We start from the raw sequence: 19,143 nt of genomic DNA, 5'->3' as shown, positions 1-19,143 counted from the left end.
GTGGTAACAGCACCTCACACTAGTGGTAACAGCACCTCACACTTGTGGTAACAGCACCTCACACTAGTGGTAACAGCACCTCACACTAGTGGTAACAGCACCTCACACTAGTGGTAACAGCACCTCACACTAGTGGTAACAGCACCTCACACTAGTGGTAACAGCACCTCACACTTGTGGTAACAGCACCTCACACTAGTGGTAACAGCACCTCACACTTGTGGTAACAGCACCTCACACTTGTGGTAACAGCACCTCACACTTGTGGTAACAGCACCTCACACTTGTGGTAACAGCACCTCACACTTGTGGTAACAGCACCTCACACTTGTGGTAACAGCACCTCACACTAGTGGTAACAGCACCTCACACTTGTGGTAACAGCACCTCACACTAGTGGTAACAGCACCTCACACTTGTGGTAACAGCACCTCACACTTGTGGTAACAGCACCTCACACTTGTGGTAACAGCACCTCACACTTGTGGTAACAGCACCTCACACTTGTGGTAACAGCACCTCACACTAGTGGTAACAGCACCTCACACTTGTGGTAACAGCACCTCACACTTGTGGTAACAGCACCTCACACTTGTGGTAACAGCACCTCACACTTGTGGTAACAGCACCTCACACTTGTGGTAACAGCACCTCACACTAGTGGTAACAGCACCTCACACTACTGGTAACAGCACCTCACACTTGTGGAAACAGCACCTCACACTACTGGTAACAGCACCTCACACTTGTGGTAACAGCACCTCACACTTGTGGTAACAGCACCTCACACTAGTGGTAACAGCATCTCACACTAGTGGTAACAGCACCTCACACTAGTGGTAACAGCACCTCACACTTGTGGTAACAGCACCTCACACTAGTGGTAACAGCACCTCACACTAGTGGTAACAGCACCTCACACTGGCAGCAACCCACCCTGCTACACCCACTCACCCCACCAACCCACTCTGCTACACCCACTCACCCCACCAACCCACCCTGCTACACCCACTCACCCCACCAACCCACCCTGCTACACCCACTCACCCACCAACCCACCCTGCTACTCCCACTCACCCACCAACCCACCCTGCTACACCCACTCACCCCACCAACCCACCCCTGCTTACACCCCACCAACCCACCCTGCTACACCCACTCACCCCACCAACCCACCCTGCTACACCCACCAACCCACCCTGCTACACCCACTCACCCCACCAACCCACCCTGCTACACCCACTCACCCACCAACCCACCCTGATACTCCCCCTCACCCACCAACCCACCCTGCTACTCCCACTCATCCACCAACCCACCCTGCTACACCCACTCACCCCACCAACCCACCCTGCTACACCCACTCACCCCACCAACCCACCCTGCTACTCCCACTCACCCACCAACCCACCCTGCTACACCCACTCACCCCACTAACCCACCCTGCTACACCCACCAACCCACCCTGCTACACCCACTCACCCCACCAACCCACCCTGCTACACCCACTCACCCCACGAACCCACCCTGCTACACCCACCAACCCACCCTGCTACACCCACTCAACCCACCAACCCACCCTGCTACTCCCACTCACCCACCAACCCACCCTGCTACACCCACTCACCCCACCAACCCACCCTGCTACACCCACTCACCCCACCAAACCACTCTGCTACACCCACCAACCCACCCTGCTACACCCATCAACCCACCCTGCTACACCCACTCACCCCACCAAACCACCCTGCTACACCCACCAACCCACCCTGCTACACCCACTCACCCCACCAACCCACCCTGCTACACCCACCAACCCACCCTGCTACACCCACTCACCCCACCAACCCACCCTGCTACTCCCACTCACCCACCCTGCTACACCCACTCACCCCACCAAACCACCCTGCTACACCCACCAACCCACCCTGCTACACCCATCAACCCACCCTGCTACACCCACTCACCCCACCAAACCACCCTGCTACACCCACCAACCCACCCTGCTACACCCACTCACCCCACCAAACCACCCTGCTACACCCACCAACCCACCCTGCTACACCCATCAACCCACCCTGCTACACCCACTCACCCCACCAACCCACCCTGCTACTCCCACTCACCCACCAACCCACCCTGCTACACCCACTCATCCCACCAAACCACCCTGCTACACCCACCATCCCACCCTTCTACACCCATCAACCCACCCTGCTACACCCACTCACCCCACCAAACCACCCTGCTACACCCACCAACGCACCCTGCTACACCTATCACCCCACCCTGCTACACCCACTCACCCCACCAACCCACCTTGCTACACCCACTCACCCCACCAACCCACCCTGCTACACCCTTCTGCCATTTTCCAACATCAATAAGTAAAGAGTGAAGGAAGGCGTGTAACACCCAGGACCTCCCCCCCCCCTTAGAGTTCACACCCAGGGAAGCCTTCTCCAAGAGGTCAGCCCAGATGACCTCCGGTTTATCTTGTATATTGATTAAAAATTCCTGGGTTAGTCTTAGTCAGCATAGTTTCAAGTATGTAATATTTCAGGCAAGGAAATTAGACTCCAGATTCTTATGTGTAAACATCCCTGGATCTCCCCCTTTTGGCCAGGTCAGAGGTCAGTCACATGTAATTAATAACTCCTCTCTTGAAGAGTGTAGGGTGAATGTCAAACAAGCTTTTTGAAATATTTCTTGAGTGTTTGTACACTCTTGGTGGGTAGCAACAGCAGATCTCCCCCTCCCCCTGTGGGGGTTGTATATAGAGGTCCTGGAGGGACTTAGAAAATTCAGAGTGCGGGACACCGGGATCGAGAGCGGGTCTGTGAAGAACATCTCAGCCCGGGAGAGACAGAGGTCTTAAGGTAATGTGTGTGATCTCTGAGGTTTTGTTCCATGTCCAAATTTCTTAACTTTTTGCCAGTGTTAGAGTAGCATTTATAAGTGGTGATTGACATAATTTTGGTCTCTTTAAACTCGTTAAATTTCCCGTCTTTGTCAATTGTTGAATCCTCTTAGCCTTTTGGATATAGTGGCTGACAACCGTTTACATAATTAATGACAGTCATAGAAAGTACTCTCCTAGTCAAGCAATGTTTCTTGCCTCGTTGCTTGATATAGTCTCAATGGTCAAAGGCAGATGGTGGCAGCGTATTTCATCCTGTGTTAGCATCTCCTTGTTGGCAGTGTACTTTGTAGTCCCGGTGTAACCATCATATGTCAGCCCATAAGTGTTACCAAGTGCAACCAATGGGGAAGTGTTACTCAGGATTGTTTAGTGTTCCATTATAGTGGTGTTCCATTATAGTGGTGCACTTTAGGGTGTTGCAATACAATTGGAGGTGTTACAGGCGGGAAGGCAGTGTTGGAGGGGCGGGAGGTGAGAGTAGCGGGGGATGAGAGGCTGCCAGCAATACCCAGCAGCCTCCTGAAATATTCAGAACCTGGCGTTTGTACACCTTCAGGGGCTAGTACAATCCTGGACGGTGGTACTCACCTAGTTGTGCTGGTGGGGGTTGAACTCTGGCTCTTTGATCCCGCCTCTCAACTGGTGAGTGATGGTTATTTAAGATTTGTTTAGAGCTTAAGTACAGTAGCTGTCACATTCTTATCTTTGTCCTCATTTTACATCCCTGGCTCAGCGATTTCTTCTGAGGATTTTACCTTCAAATCTTGGTTGTACTGGCAACATTATTAAAGCAGCTAACACTGTGCAGCATCACTGAGGGTACTCAGGGTATGGGTAACGGTGTGTATCAGTGCCATACCGACGGCTCTGTGGAAGAAGGTGGACGATGTACCGGATGTGTGTAACAGTGCAAGTGTTTTGCACTCTTTCATGTATAATTGTAAGTGTAATTGGGAGTTGTGAGTGTATGGGTGTTCGTGGAGAGCGAGGAGGTAGTGTGTGGTGCAGGGCAGGGGAGTCTAGGTAGGAGCTGTTGGTCCACCAGTACTCGCAGAGTGCACTCCTGGCATTGAACGCACATAGTAATAACACCCAGAACATAGTGATATTCGAATGAATGTTTTAGCTGCTAAAGAAAACAGATTTGAAATGAAATTCTTATGGATACCATCACATGTTGGCATCTCAAGGCATGACACTGTTGATATGCCTGTAAAAAAAACCAGTGGTAGAAATTGATATGGGTGTTTCATTAGCAGTGACAAAAAGAATACTTGAACAAATATCTAAGGAAAATCTCAGTGACTTAACAAATCACAAAGACCTGAAAGTTGTAGCATTAAATATTATGATAGGTATCATGAGAAGACATTTATATATATGAGAAGACATTTATATATGGAACTCATAGAACAAGAACTCTGCAGTTTGATGTTATAGTGGCCAGAATACGCCTGGGATCTAGACGTATCTGGCAGCTTTCTCAAAACCCAAATGTCGAGTACACAATGTGTCAACTTTGTGAAAGAGAAAACATGCACTCTCTTGAACATTATATTGTAGAATGTCCCATACTGACTGACTTTCGCCCTCCTGGGCTAAGGTATGCTGAACTCTGTAGTTACTACATGAGTACTGGAACACTTGATGATATATTAGACTTGTATCCAAGATTGACAATGTAATCCATCGGTTATACAATGTTTGTGATGTAACTATAACCTGAGCTTGTAAAAACACTCTTAATCACCTTCAGTAGTTATGTGCTTAATAATATATTAGTTTATATAGTAGCTACCTCACCCTGTCAAAGTAGGAGAGACATAAATGTATGTGTATGTATGTGTGTATGTATGTGTAAACAGGATATGCGGAAGCTGATCAGAATTGCATTTCACCTTTGTAAACGTACATTAATGACACTATGTAAAGACACATCGAACACTGTTTAGGTGGGACAGACGAAAATCTGTGAATTTATGTATTTCTGTGTGTAGGTTGCCTTAGCATTTCGTAAGCACTACAATCACCTTCTGTCCTTGATTGCTCAATAAAACACTGAACTATATATTTAACAGATCTCCCACCCTGTCCATGGAGGACAGAAGAAAATGTATATATTCTGGTTAGCATTCTAAATGTCTGGCCACGTCTGTGGTAGAACAGAAAAAAAACAAATCTTGGCAGAAGAGCGCAGGAGAGGCAGTGAGACGAGGGTCTAGATTCACGAAGCAGTTACGCAAACACTTACGAACCTGTACATCTTTTCTCAATCTTTGGCGGCTCTGTTTACAATTATTAAACAGTTAATGAGCTCCGAAGCACCAGGAGGCTGTTTATAACAATAACAACAGTTGAATGGGAAGTTTTCATGCTTGTAAACTGTTTAATAAATGTAACCAAAGCCGTCAAAGATTGAGGAAAGATGTACACGTTCCAAAGTGCTTGCGTAAGTGCTTTCGTGAATCTGGCCGCAGGTTGTTTATGTGAGAGGCTCACCTGTGCCCCTCTACACCTGTTGAGGTGGACACGGGACTCTGGTGTTGCAACTGGTTGGGCAATGTTGCTTGAGTGTCTCCCACACTGAGGGTGCTGGTCCGTTCTCTCCATCGACCACTCCGTCAAAAATGCAACTGTTCTGCCTATTCGGCAACGTACAAGCCCAAGCAACCCACCTAACCTATTAAAGCCGGTGAATAGTAAACGTCAACATTACGAGGCTTTAATGTGTGTTAATACGTCGCGTTTTTAACGGATTGGTAGATTCCGTAGGTAAATGGAATGTTAGGTGATTGGAAGGACGGCTTGCGACGCCCCTATACAATGACTGGGTATGTTATACACGTCCTGCCCTAACTCTTGCTTCTCAAGTATTTTGCAGAATGTTGGGGGTCCAAGAGCCGTGGCTCAACCCCCACAAATACAACTAGGTAAGTACCACGACCACACTCACCCTAGACAACAATATACACAACCATACACCACGACCACTCACCCTAGACAACACTATACACAACCATACACCACGACCACTCACCCAAGACAACAACAACCATACACCACGACCACACTCACCCTAGACAACAACAACCATACACCACGACCACACTCACCCTAGACAACAATATACACAACCATACACCACGACCACACTCACCCTAGACAACAACAACCATACACCACGACCACACTCACCCTAGACAACAACAACCATACACCACGACCACACTCACCCTAGACAACAACAACCATACACCACGACCACACTCACCCTAGACAACACTATACACAACCATACACCACGACCACTCACCCTAGACAACAATATACACAACCATACACCACGACCACTCACCCTAGACAACAATATACACAACCATACACCACGACCACTCACCCTAGACAACAACATACACAACCATACACCACGACCACTCACCCAAGACAACAATATACACAACCATACACCGCGACCACTCACCCTAGACAACAACAACCATACACCACGACCACTCACCCTAGACAACAACATACACAACCATACACCACGACCACTCACCCTAGACAACAACATACACAACCATACACCACGACCACTCACCCAAGACAACACCATACACAACCATACACCACGACCAAGAGCTTCTCGCACCACCATAGCCAGCAAGGTCCACACCGAGCAAAGGTTGACTAACCTCTGATGGCCTGCGTGAGGCCACCAACCTACACAAGGCACCAACTCCCTCAATCACCCCAAGACACGTGCGGCCCAATAACCCATACACGGGGCCCCCATCCTTAATCTAATCTCAACCTCACCTCCATCCATCCCTCAGAAGCAACCCACAAATCCCTTCCTTTAGTCATTTAACCCCCTCACAACGCACGCACGTGCGCAGCGAGCGAGAGCGTCAGTCAGTGACCTGTGGAGAGGGAGGCTGAGGGCGGGTGTGTGTGGGGGTCGCCTGGTGGAGGCCAGGTCGCCGACCTCTCGTCTCTGGTACGACCTTAAAACCACCACCCGAGGCACCCAAGGCACCCTAACCTCGCACCACCACCCCAGGCACCCAAGGCAGGTGTGCCACAACCATGCAGCTCTGTCAATCACCAATTAAGTGACCGGTGATTAATCCTCAGGAGAGGAGCTCCCGTCAACCACAGAAACAGGGAACTGAACAAATCAGTTACTGAATCAATTACTGAACAGTCAGTAATGGCCAACCTGAGGGCCACCGAGCCTTCAACAGCCACAGGGGGGAACTATACGGTAGTTCCGAGGGGACCAGGCACTGGAACGAGCCACAGGGAGGCGAAGGCGACACTTCTCCCGTGTGAGGTCAGTGAGCAATGAACCCTACTTAAGAGGAGAGCTAAAAGAGCTTCTACTCTTTCCAAACCTCTATATGCAGATATGACTAGATACCGGGATCCATTGCATTAGACTACCGAAATTAGGAAAGTGGCGCCCAACAGCTGGAGCTCGGCCTGTAAATTACTAGGCAAGAACACTCATATATGACACTCACTCACCTAATGAGAATTAAATAGTTATTATTGCCAGACTCAGCGCTATCTTGCAACCACAGGCCATGGGGGGAGGGGGGTGAGAGATGGAAGGGGGGGGGGAGTGAGAGATGGAAGGGGGGGGGGAGTGAGAGATGGAAGGGGGGGGGGGAGGGAGAGATGGAAGGGGGGGGGGAGGGGGAGGGAAGGGTGTAGAGATCGATGGCCAGCGGTGGAGGGCAGGCGGCAGTGTCCTAGGAACGTGTCTCTCTAACACCAACAATTTCAACCCTTCTCTCCTCCTACAGCCCTCCCATCCCCCCCTCCCCCACACACACACACAACAGAGTGCCCAAATGAGCCACAGAGACGTTAGGAAGAATGTTTTCAGTGTCAGAGAAGTAGACAGATGGAATGCATTAGGCAGTGATGTGGCTGACTCCATACAAGCTTCAAATGTAAACATAACAGAGCCCAGTAGGCTCAGGAATCTGTACACCGGTTGATTGGCAGTTGAGAGGCGGGACAAAAGAGCTGAAGCTCAACCTCCGCAAGCACAAATTGGTGAGCACACACACACACACACAACACACACACAGGCAGAAAAAAGGGGCATAGTTTCTTTCACCCTGATGGGCCTGTTCACCTAGTAGTAAATAGGTACCTGGAAGTGAAACAGCTGTTACGGGCTACTTCCTGGTAGTGTGTGTGTTTGTGTGTGTGTATGTGTAAGAGAAATATATGTAGAAGACATAATTGAGGAAAAATAAATTGGTTAGAAAGGCGAGGTCCAAGAGCTAACAGCTCGATTATGCAGATACAAATAGTAAATACACTCACCCACTGGATAAGAGCAGGCATAGGGAAACATGATAACGACATACAAGATTTAAAGGGGACTTGATAGGGGTTATCAGAGTTAGTGATCAAGTATATAGTTTAACTAGAGTTACAAAGTGTTACAGTGTTACAAAGTGCAACCAGTAGGACGTGTTACTCGGACAGGTTACAGTAATTTAGTATTACAAACACCTAGTGTTACAGATGGGTAGTGGTAAAATAAATGAGTCATCGAGGCTCCTAAAAACACAATTTCTTCAGCGTTAGTTGCCAATAAGTGTTTTAGATTCCGGAACCCCCAAGGGTGGGTAGGAGTCTTTCTAAAGGGTTCTGGAACCCCCAAGGGTGGGTAGGAGTCTTTCTAAAGGGTTCTGGAACCCCCAAGGGTGGGTAGGAGTCTTTCTAAAGGGTTCTGGAACCCCCAGGAGTGGGTAGGAGCCTTTCTAGAGGGTTCTGGAACCCCCAGGAGTGGGTAGGAGTCTTTCTAAAGGATTCTGGAACCCCCAAAGTTACTTAGGAGTCTTCATAATGGGTTCCGGAACCCCCAGAAGTAGGTAGGAGTCTCTCTAATGAGTTTTGAAACTCTTAGGGGGTACGTAGAACATTCCCTTACGGGCACCTGGATGCTAATTATTAATTATTTTACCTTAACACAGGCCAGCGTAGTACCATTGTACATAAGACCAATGTTAACGTATTAACCTCTTAGAGAAAATGTTCGTGAATTCGTGCTTGCGAGCCTGTGTGGGTGTGCGTGTGCTTGCGAGCCTGTGTGAGTGTACTTGGGAGCCTGCGTGAATGGGTATGGGTGGGTGGGTACGTGCGTTTGCGTACGTGGGTACCTGCGTGCGTGAGTGCATGCGTGCGTGAGTGCATGCGTGCGTGCGTCCAGGGTTCGTGCGTGCAAGTCCACAACACCCCATAATATCCCAGACCCCCTCCCCCCCCCCCTCACACGCGTGTAACAATCCCTTTAAACCAGCTCATCTCTACCGCTGATTGTCCACATTAATACTAATCCTATTTCCAGTGATTAAATTCCCCACTCACTAATGCACCGCCCCAATTACAATTATTTCCCCGGGCTTCATAACACCATATTTCCCCTGGTGAATTACTCCAGTGAATTCTCACACACTTAACTAGTTAACGCTCGCAACACTCACAGCAACACTCACAGCAACACTCACAGCAACACACACAGAAACACTCACAGCAACACTCACAGCAACACTCACATCAACACACACAGCAACACACAGCAACACACACAGCAACACACACAGCAACACAAACAGCAACACTCACAGCAACAAACACAGCAACACACACAGCAACACACACAGCAACACACACAGCAACACTCACATCAACACACACAGCAACACTCACAGCAACACACACAGCAACACACACAGCAACACACAGCAACACACACAGCAACACTCACATCAACACACACAGCAACACTCACATCAACACACACATCAACACACACAGCAACACACAGCAACACACACAGCAACACTCACATCAACACACAGCAACACACACAGCAACACTCACAGCAACACACACAGCAACACACACAGCCACACTCACAGCAACACACACATCAACACACACAGCAACACTCACAGCAACACACACATCAACACACACAGCAACACTCACAGCAACACACACAGCAACACACACAGCAACACACACAGCAACACTCACAGCAACACACACAGCAACACACACAGCAGCACTCACAGCAACACACACAGCAACACACACAGCAACACTCACAGCAACACACACCGCAACACATACAGCAACACACACAGCAACACACACAGCAACACACACAGCAACACACACAGCAACACACACAGCAACACACATCAACACACACAGCAACACACACAGCAACACACACAGCAACACACACACAGCAACACACATCAACACACACAGCAACACACACAGCAACACTCACATCAACACACACAGCAACACACAGCAACACACACATCAACACACACAACAACACACACAGCAACACTCACAGCAACACACACAGCAACACACACAGCAACACACACAGCAACACACACAGCAACACTCACATCAACACACACAGCAACACTCACATCAACACACAGCAACACACACAGCAACACTCACAGCAACACACACAGCAACACACACAGCAACACACACAGCAACACACACATCAACACACACAGCAACACTCACAGCAACACACACAGCAACACACACAGCAACACACACAGCAACACTCACAGCAACACACACAGCAACACACACAGCAACACTCACAGCAACACACACAGCAACACTCACAGCAACACACACAGCAACACACACAGCAACACTCACAGCAACACACACAGCAACACTCACAGCAACACACACAGCAAAACACACAGCAACACACACAGCAACACACACAGCAACACTCACAGCAACACTCACAGCCACACTCACAGCAACACACACAGCAACACTCACAGCAATACACACAGCAACACACACAGCAGCACACACAGCAACACACACAGCCACACAGCCACACTCACAGCAACACACAGCAACACACACAGCAACACTCACAGAAACACACACAGCAACACACACAGCAACACACACAGCAACACTCACAGCAATACACACAGCAACACACACAGCAGCACACACAGCAACACACACAGCCACACTCACAGCAACACACACAGCAACACACACAGCAACACACACAGCAACACTCACAGCAACACACACAGCAACACACACAGCAACACACACAACAACACACACAACAACACTCACAGCAACACACACAGCAACACTCACAGCAACACACACAGCAACACTCACAGTAACACACACAGCAACACACATAGAAACACACACAGCAACACTCACAGCAACACTCACAGCAACACACACAGCAACACACAGCAACACACACAGAAACACACAGCAACACACACAGCAACACTCACAGCAACACTCACAGCAACACACACAGCAACACACACAGAAACACTCACAGCAACATACACAGCAACACACACAGAAACACACACAGAAACACTCACAGCAACACACACAGCAACACACACAGCAGCACACACAGCAACACTCACAGCCACACTCACAGCAACATTCACAGCAACACACACAGCAACACACGCAACAACACTCACAGCAACACACCACAACACTCACAGCAACACTCACAGTAACACTCACAGCAACACACACAGCAACACACACAGCAACACTCACAGCAACACACACAGCAACACACACAGCAACACACACAGCAACACACACAGCAACACACACAGCAACACACACAGCAGCACACACAGCAACACACACAGCAACACACACAGCAGCATACACATCAACACACACAGCAACACGCACAGCAACACGCACAGCAACACGCACAGCAACACACACAGCAACACACACATGGTGCCACCGACACCACGGGAGCCGGTGGCCGAGCGGACAGCACGCTGGGTCCGTGATCCTGTGGTCCCGGGTTCGATCCCGGGCGCCGGCGAGAAACGATGGGCAGAGTTTCTTTCACCCTATGCCCCCTGTTACCTAGCAGTAAATAAGTACCTGGGAGTTAGTCAGCTGTCACAGGCTGCTTCTGTAACATGCATGACCCCCCCCCCTTTAGAGATCACACCCAGGGAAGACTTCTCCAAGAGGTCAGCCCAGATGACCTCCGGATTATCTTGTATGTTGATTAAAAAATTCCTGGGTTAGTCTTAGTCAGCTAGTTTCAAGTATGTAATATTTTATAATGCACTTGTCAAACATTACAATGGAATTAGACCCCAGATTCCTATGTGTAAACATCCATGGATCTCCCCCCCCCCCTTTTAGCCAGGTAAGAGGTCAGTCACACACGTAATTAATAACTCCCCTCTTGAAGAGTGTATAGTGAATGTCAAATAAGCTTAATTGGAAAATTCTTAAGTGTTTGTGCACGTGTGACCCGACCCCCTTGCATTTTTGGTGTAGGTAGCAACAGCAAATCTCCCCCTCCCCCCCCCCTTTTGGGGTTGTATATAGAGGTCCTGTAGAGACTTAGTTGAGACAGAGTGTGGGACACCGGGGTCGAGAGTGGGTCTGTGAAGAACATCTCACAGCCCGGGAGGGACAGAGTGAATCCACCGGATGGAGAGACAGAGGTCTTAAGGTAATGTGTGTGATCTCTGAGGTTTTGTTCCATGTCTAAATTTCTTAACTTTTTGCCAGTGTTAGAGTAGGATTTATAAGTGGTGATTGACATAATTTTGTTCTCAATAAACTCGTGTTAAATTTCCCGTCTGTGTCAATTGTTGAATCCTCTTAGCCTTTTGGATATAGTGGCTGACAACTGTCCCATAATTAATGACAGTCATAGAAAGTACTCTCCAAGTCAAGCAATGTTTCTTGCCTCGTTGCTTGATATAGTCTCAATGGTCAAGGCAGAAGGTGGCAGCGTATTTAATCCTGTGTAGCATTTCCTTGTTGGCAGTGTATCTTTGGTTCCGGTGTAACCATCATATGTCAGCTCATAACAGTGTTCAATAACAGTGTTACCAAGTGCAACCGATAGGAAGTGTTACTCAGGATATGAAGTAGTGTTTACATTATTAGTTTAGTATATATAATAAAGTGGTGTTACACTTCCTGGTGTGTGTGTATGTGTGTGTGGGGGGGGGGAGTAGTAGTAGAAACAGTTGATTGACAGTTGAGAGGCGGGCCGAAAGAGCAGAGCTCAACCCCCGCAAGCACAACTAGGTGAATACATAGCAACATACACATTGCAATTAATATATATAACGCAGTTTTTTTGAGTAAATATCACTGAAAATCTAGTTTTCTGGCTGACCTGAGTGGAAGGTATGTGATGGTCTGAATGGCAGGTGTCTGAATCACACGTACCTACAATAGTGGTCCGCTCACACACATGGCAACAATAGACTGCCATGTGTGTGTGTCGCGCACACATGCCAACAATATAATGCCATGTGTATGTGTCACTCACACACGTGGCAACAATAGGACTGACTGATGCTGCGGGCCTCTGATGCCAAGCTAGAAGCTGTGATCATCTTTCAGCTCCTTCTGTTGTGTTGTGTTGTGTGAGAGTCGTCCTCCTTTCATATCGTTCAGACCTCGCATTCTGCGAGTTCAAGTGGTTGGGCACCGTCCCTTCCCTTCGTCCTCCTAGCCTGCCCTCATATCCTTTCCATGGTGCTATATTGTCATACAAACTTTGCGCTCTCGCTCTCTCTCTCACTCTCTCTATATCTCGCTCCCTCTTCCTCCTCCGTCCCTATCGCCTACTGGTTACTGACCCATTAACAAAAGCCTTCACTTACTAGCAACTTTGTTTATGTTATGGTATTCTGGCAATGGCCTGAGGCTCTCTGGGTTCTTGCAGGGTTCGATACCCTTCACACAATTTGGGTTCCTTTGCACGAGATGTAAGTATGGGTCCCAGTTGGTAGTGGCTACTCTATAATGTGTTGGGTTCCATCCCAGGACAATGTCCACCCTGGCTAGGTAACCCCATCCCCAACGTCCAGATAACGGCCTGCTGGCACTGACCATTTACTCTTATCATTCACCAAGCCACACTCTTCCTCAACGGAATAATTAACAGAGAATAGTTGAAATATGAAGGACGAGGGTTCGATCCCACAGTATAGCTTCCATATCTTCTCAGTGCTGGAAGTCAAGTCAATAGTGTGCTTCTTACTGCACTTTACCTCCCATAAACACTACTGGAAAAAAGGGGGTAGTAATTTGGTAATTTAGAGTCGGGTCTAAATGTGTGAGGAGTGAGGGTGGACCTTGGGGGAGTGTTGGGTGAGGCAGGTTGTGGTGGGTTGAGGCAGGGTTCGACCCCGGGTCACTGCCAGGCCTGAGATATGTTGATGAGTCAAGGAACAGGTTCCAGAGACAGGTTTTACTAGCTAAGATGGAAGATTAAGGGAGGCGTCCACTCCTGGTGCGAGGGGGGAGGGAGAGAGAGGGAGAGAGGGAGAGAGAGAGAGAGAGAGAGAGAGAGAGAGAGAGAGAGAGAGAGAGAGAGAGAGAGAGAGAGAGAGAGAGCACCATGGGTGGTGTGTGGTAGTGAGAGAGGACGATACAGAGGACTGTGCCACCTGTAACAAGGAGACACTCCAGGTTCAAGTACCTCCACAACACAACCCAAACACTTGAAGCACACGAGGGCTCTTCACATGTTAAGTCACAACAGCTGAGACAGGAATAGTCACCTCGTGAGTCGTGTGTTTTGTTCCATAATGTCCTGCTTTTGTGTTTAAGATCCTCCCTCAGCCGTGAAGGCAGATTACATGAGGAACATTTGTTCAAACTAAAACAGGGTAGTTGTGATTATATATATATATATATATATATATATATATATATATATATATATATATATAACATTAAATAGCCTCGGCTATCACCTCATTATGTCCGGTCGTGATGGTCAAGTGGATTAAGGCGTCTTGTACATACCAGTTGCGTTGCTCCTGGGAGTATGGGTTCGAGTCACTTCTGGGGTGTGAGTTTTCAGTTGCATATTGTCCTGGGGACCATTCAGGCTTGTTCGCATATATATATATATATATATATATATATATATATATATATATATATATATATATATATATATATATATATATATATATATATATATGTCGTACCTAGTAGCCAGAATGCACTTCTCAGCCTACTATGCAAGGCCCGATTTGCCTAATAAGCCAAGTTTTCCTGAATTAATATATTTTCTCTAATTTTTTTCTAATGAAATGATAAAGCTACCCATTTCATTATGTATGAGGTCAATTTTTTTTTATTGGAGTTAAAATTAACGTAGATATATGACCGAACCTAACCAACCCTACCTAACCTAACCTAACCTATCTTTATAGGTTACGTTAGGTTAGGTAGCCGAAAAAGTTAGGTTAGGTTAGGTAGTCGAAAAACAATTCATGAAAACCTGGCTTATTAGGCAAATTGGGCCTTGCATAGTAGGCTGAGAAGTGCGTTCTGGCTACTAGGTACGACATTATATATATATATATATATATATATATATATATATATATATATATATATATATATATATATATATATATATATATATATATATATATGTATATATATCAGATCTGCCTGTGTTTTTTGTGTATATATATATATGTGTGTGTGTGTGTGTGTGTGTGTGTGTGTGTGTGTGTGTGTGTACAAGCGTGCATCTTCCGGCCACTGTGACTGTATTTCTCTCACACACACACACACACACACACACACACACACACACACACACACACACACACACACACACACACAGAATTCTATGATAAAATAACGAGGATAAGACAGGACAGAGATGGTTGGGCAGACTGCATATTTCTGGACTGCCAAAAAGCCTTTGATACAGTACCGCACATGAGACTGCTGTTCAAGCTCGAGAGGCAGGCGGGGGTGGGGGGAAAGGTCCTAGAATGGATAAGGAACTACCTAACAGGAAGGAGCCAAAGAGTTACGGTAAGGGGCGAGAAGTCGGACTGGCGAACAGTAACAAGTGGAGTACCACAAGGATCGGTGCTGGGACCAATTCTATTTCTTGTATATGTTAACGACATGTTTACAGGCGTAGAGTCCTACATGTCGATGTTTGCGGATGATGCAAAGTTGATGAGAAGAGTTGTGACAGATGAGGATTGCAGGATCCTCCAAGAGGACCTGAACAGATTGCAGAGATGGTCAGAGAAATGGCTACTAGAATTCAACACGAGCAAATGTAAAGTTATGGAAATGGGACTAGGAGATAGGAGACCAAAGGGACAGTACACAATGAAGGGGAACAGCCTACCTGTAACGACGCGTGAAAGAGACCTGGGGGTGGACGTAACACCTAATCTATCTCCTGAGGCACATATTAATAGGATAACGACAGCAGCGTACTCTACACTGGCAAAAGTTAGAACATCATTCAGAAACCTAAGTAAGGAGGCATTTAGGGCGCTTTACACTGCCTACGTAAGGCCAGTCTTAGAGTATGCCGCCTCATCATGGAGTCCCCATCTGAAGAAGCATATAATGAAACTGGAAAAGGTTCAGAGGTTTGCAACGAGACTCGTCCCAGAGCTACGAGGGATGGGGTATGAAGAGCGCCTGAGGGAACTGTGCCTTACGACACTAGAAAGAAGAAGGGAGAGGGGGGACATGATAGGAACGTATAAGATACTCAGAGGAATTGACAGAGTGGACATAGACGAAATGTTCACACGGAATAGTAACAGAACGAGAGGACATGGATGGAAGCTTGAAACTCAGATGAGTCACAGAGATGTTAGGAAGTTTTCTTTTAGCGTGAGAGTAGTGGGGAAATGGAATGCACTTCAGGAACAGGTTGTGGAAGCAAATACTATTCATAATTTTAAAACCAGGTATGATAGGGAAATAGGACAGGAGTCATTGCTGTAAACAACCGATGCTCGAAAGGCGGGATCCAAGAGTCAATGCTCGATCCTGCAGACACAACTAGGTGAGTACAACTAGGTGAGTACACACCAGAAAGTCTCGGGGGGTGGGGGTGGGGGGGGGTGAGGGGGGATTCATTAAGTGTTATTCAGGCATCTACAAGACAAGTATGATTAATAGACTGTTAATTTTGTTGGAGTGATCAGCATAATGTTTCACGTTACAGTAAGAAACACATGAAAGTTGAGTCAGAATGCAGCAGTCATGGGGGTTCATTACGGAACTATGCCATGTAATACTCATTTCAGTGGTGCCAACCCCCAACCTTGCCCATGTTGAGCACATACCCTGCACCAATAATGGTGCAAATTTGGGTGAGGCTAGCCTCAAGCGTCTGGCTTCAACCTTGAACAGACATATATTTTATATATACTAGATAGAAGGGATATATATACTAGATACAAAGTGTTAGTTAGAAATATTATTATAACTGTTGCATTCGAAGGTTAGACGTGAGGTTTAGGTTAGGTTAGACGAGAGGTTTAGGTTAGGTTAGACGAGAGGTTTAGGTTAGGTTAGACGAGAGGTTTAGGTTAGGTTAGACGAGAGGTTTAGGTTAGGTTAGACGAGAGGTTTAGGTTAGGTTAGACGAGAGGAGAGGTTAGGTTAGACGAGAGGTTTAGGTTAGGTTAGACGAGAGGAGAGGTTAGGTTAGACGAGAGGGTTAGGTTAGGTTAGACGAGAGGTTTAGGTTAGGTTAGACGAGAGGAGAGGTTAGGTTAGACGAGAGGTTTAGGTTAGGTTAGACGAGAGGTTTAGGTTAGGTTAGACGAGAGGGTTAGGTTAGGTTAGACGAGAGGTTTAGGTTAGGTTAGACGAGAGGTTTAGGTTAGGTTAGACGAGAGGTTTAGGTTAGGTTAGACGAGAGGTTTAGGTTAGGTTAGACGAGAGGTTTAGGTTAGGTTAGACGAGAGGTTTAGGTTAGGTTAGGTTAGGTTAGGTTAGACGAGAGGAGAGGTTAGGTTAGACGAGAGGTTTAGGTTAGGTTAGACGAGAGGAGAGGTTAGGTTAGACGAGAGGTTTAGGTTAGGTTAGACGAGAGGAGAGGTTAGGTTAGACGAGAGGTTTAGGTTAGGTTAGACGAGAGGTTTAGGTTAGGTTAGACGAGAGGTTTAGGTTTGGTTAGACGAGAGGTTTAGGTTAGGTTAGACGAGAGGAGAGGTTAGGTTAGACGTGAGGTTTAGGTTAGGTTAGACGAGAGGGTTAGGTTAGGTTAGACGAGAGGTTTAGGTTAGGTTAGACGAGAGGAGAGGTTAGGTTAGACGAGAGGGTTAGGTTAGGTTAGACGAGAGGTTTAGGTTAGGTTAGACGAGAGGAGAGGTTAGGTTAGACGAGAGGTTTAGGTTAGGTTAGACGAGAGGAGAGGTTAGGTTAGACGAGAGGGTTAGGTTAGGTTAGACGAGAGGTTTAGGTTAGGTTAGACGAGAGGAGAGGTTAGGTTAGACGAGAGGAGAGGTTAGGTTAGACGAGAGGAGAGGTTAGGTTAGACGAGAGGTTTAGGTTAGGTTAGACGAGAGGGTTAGGTTAGGTTAGGTTAGACGAGAGGTTTAGGTTAGGTTAGACGAGAGGTTTAGGTTAGGTTAGACGAGAGGAGAGGTTAGGTTAGACGAGAGGTTTAGGTTAGGTTAGACGAGAGGAGAGGTTAGGTTAGGTTAGACGAGAGGAGAGGTTAGGTTAGGTTAGACGAGAGGTTTAGGTTAGGTTAGACGTGAGGTTTAGGTTAGGTTACACGAAAGGAGAGGTTAGGTTAGGTTAGGTTAGACGAGAGGTTTAGCACTTTAGCAGTAAACTTACGAGAGCAGGCCAGAGGACGGTAGCGGCTCGTATCTTGGTGGGGTGCTTGCGGGAGGCCCAGGCCAGGGTCCGCTCCAGCAGGAAGATCTGAAACACCTGACCTCTGTACACCTGCACCCACTCCCGCCGCTGCCACTCCACGTCGTCGTACTCCACCAGAACCTGCAACACACACACACAACAGTCTGGTTAGTCATCGGACATGTATGGGGAGCAGGGAAGAGGTGGGGAGGGAGAAAGGGAGGGAAAGATTAGGAGGAACAGTGGGCAGAGGAGGTATACGAGAAAGTGGAGGAAGAGGTAGTGAAGGAAGAGAAGAAAGAGGAGGAGGAGAAGGAAAAAGAAGGAAGAAGGAGGAGAAGAGTGAGCAAGATAGAGCACGAGAGAATAAGAGAGAGAGAGAGAGAGAGAGAGAGAGAGAGAGAGAGAGAGAGAGAGAGAGAGAGAGAGAGAGAGAGAGAGAGAGAGAGAGAGAGAGAGAGAGAGATGGGGGG

General features: G+C 47.5%; 1 long non-coding RNA gene across 1 annotated transcript in view; it reads right to left on the bottom strand.

Moving 5' to 3' along the window:
* The window catches only part of LOC138354487 (uncharacterized), a 177,956-nt gene that overhangs the window by 67,026 nt on the left and 91,787 nt on the right, over window positions 1–19,143 (bottom strand). The window contains exon 2 of the long non-coding RNA XR_011223582.1: window positions 18,650–18,811. This is a non-coding gene — a long non-coding RNA (uncharacterized lncRNA). The remainder of the gene's footprint in view (window positions 1–18,649; window positions 18,812–19,143) is intronic.

This window comes from Procambarus clarkii, chromosome 63 (assembly GCF_040958095.1).
Source record: "Procambarus clarkii isolate CNS0578487 chromosome 63, FALCON_Pclarkii_2.0, whole genome shotgun sequence".
Lineage (NCBI taxonomy): Eukaryota > Metazoa > Arthropoda > Malacostraca > Decapoda > Cambaridae > Procambarus > Procambarus clarkii.
This window is presented reverse-complemented; position numbering and strand designations above follow the sequence as displayed.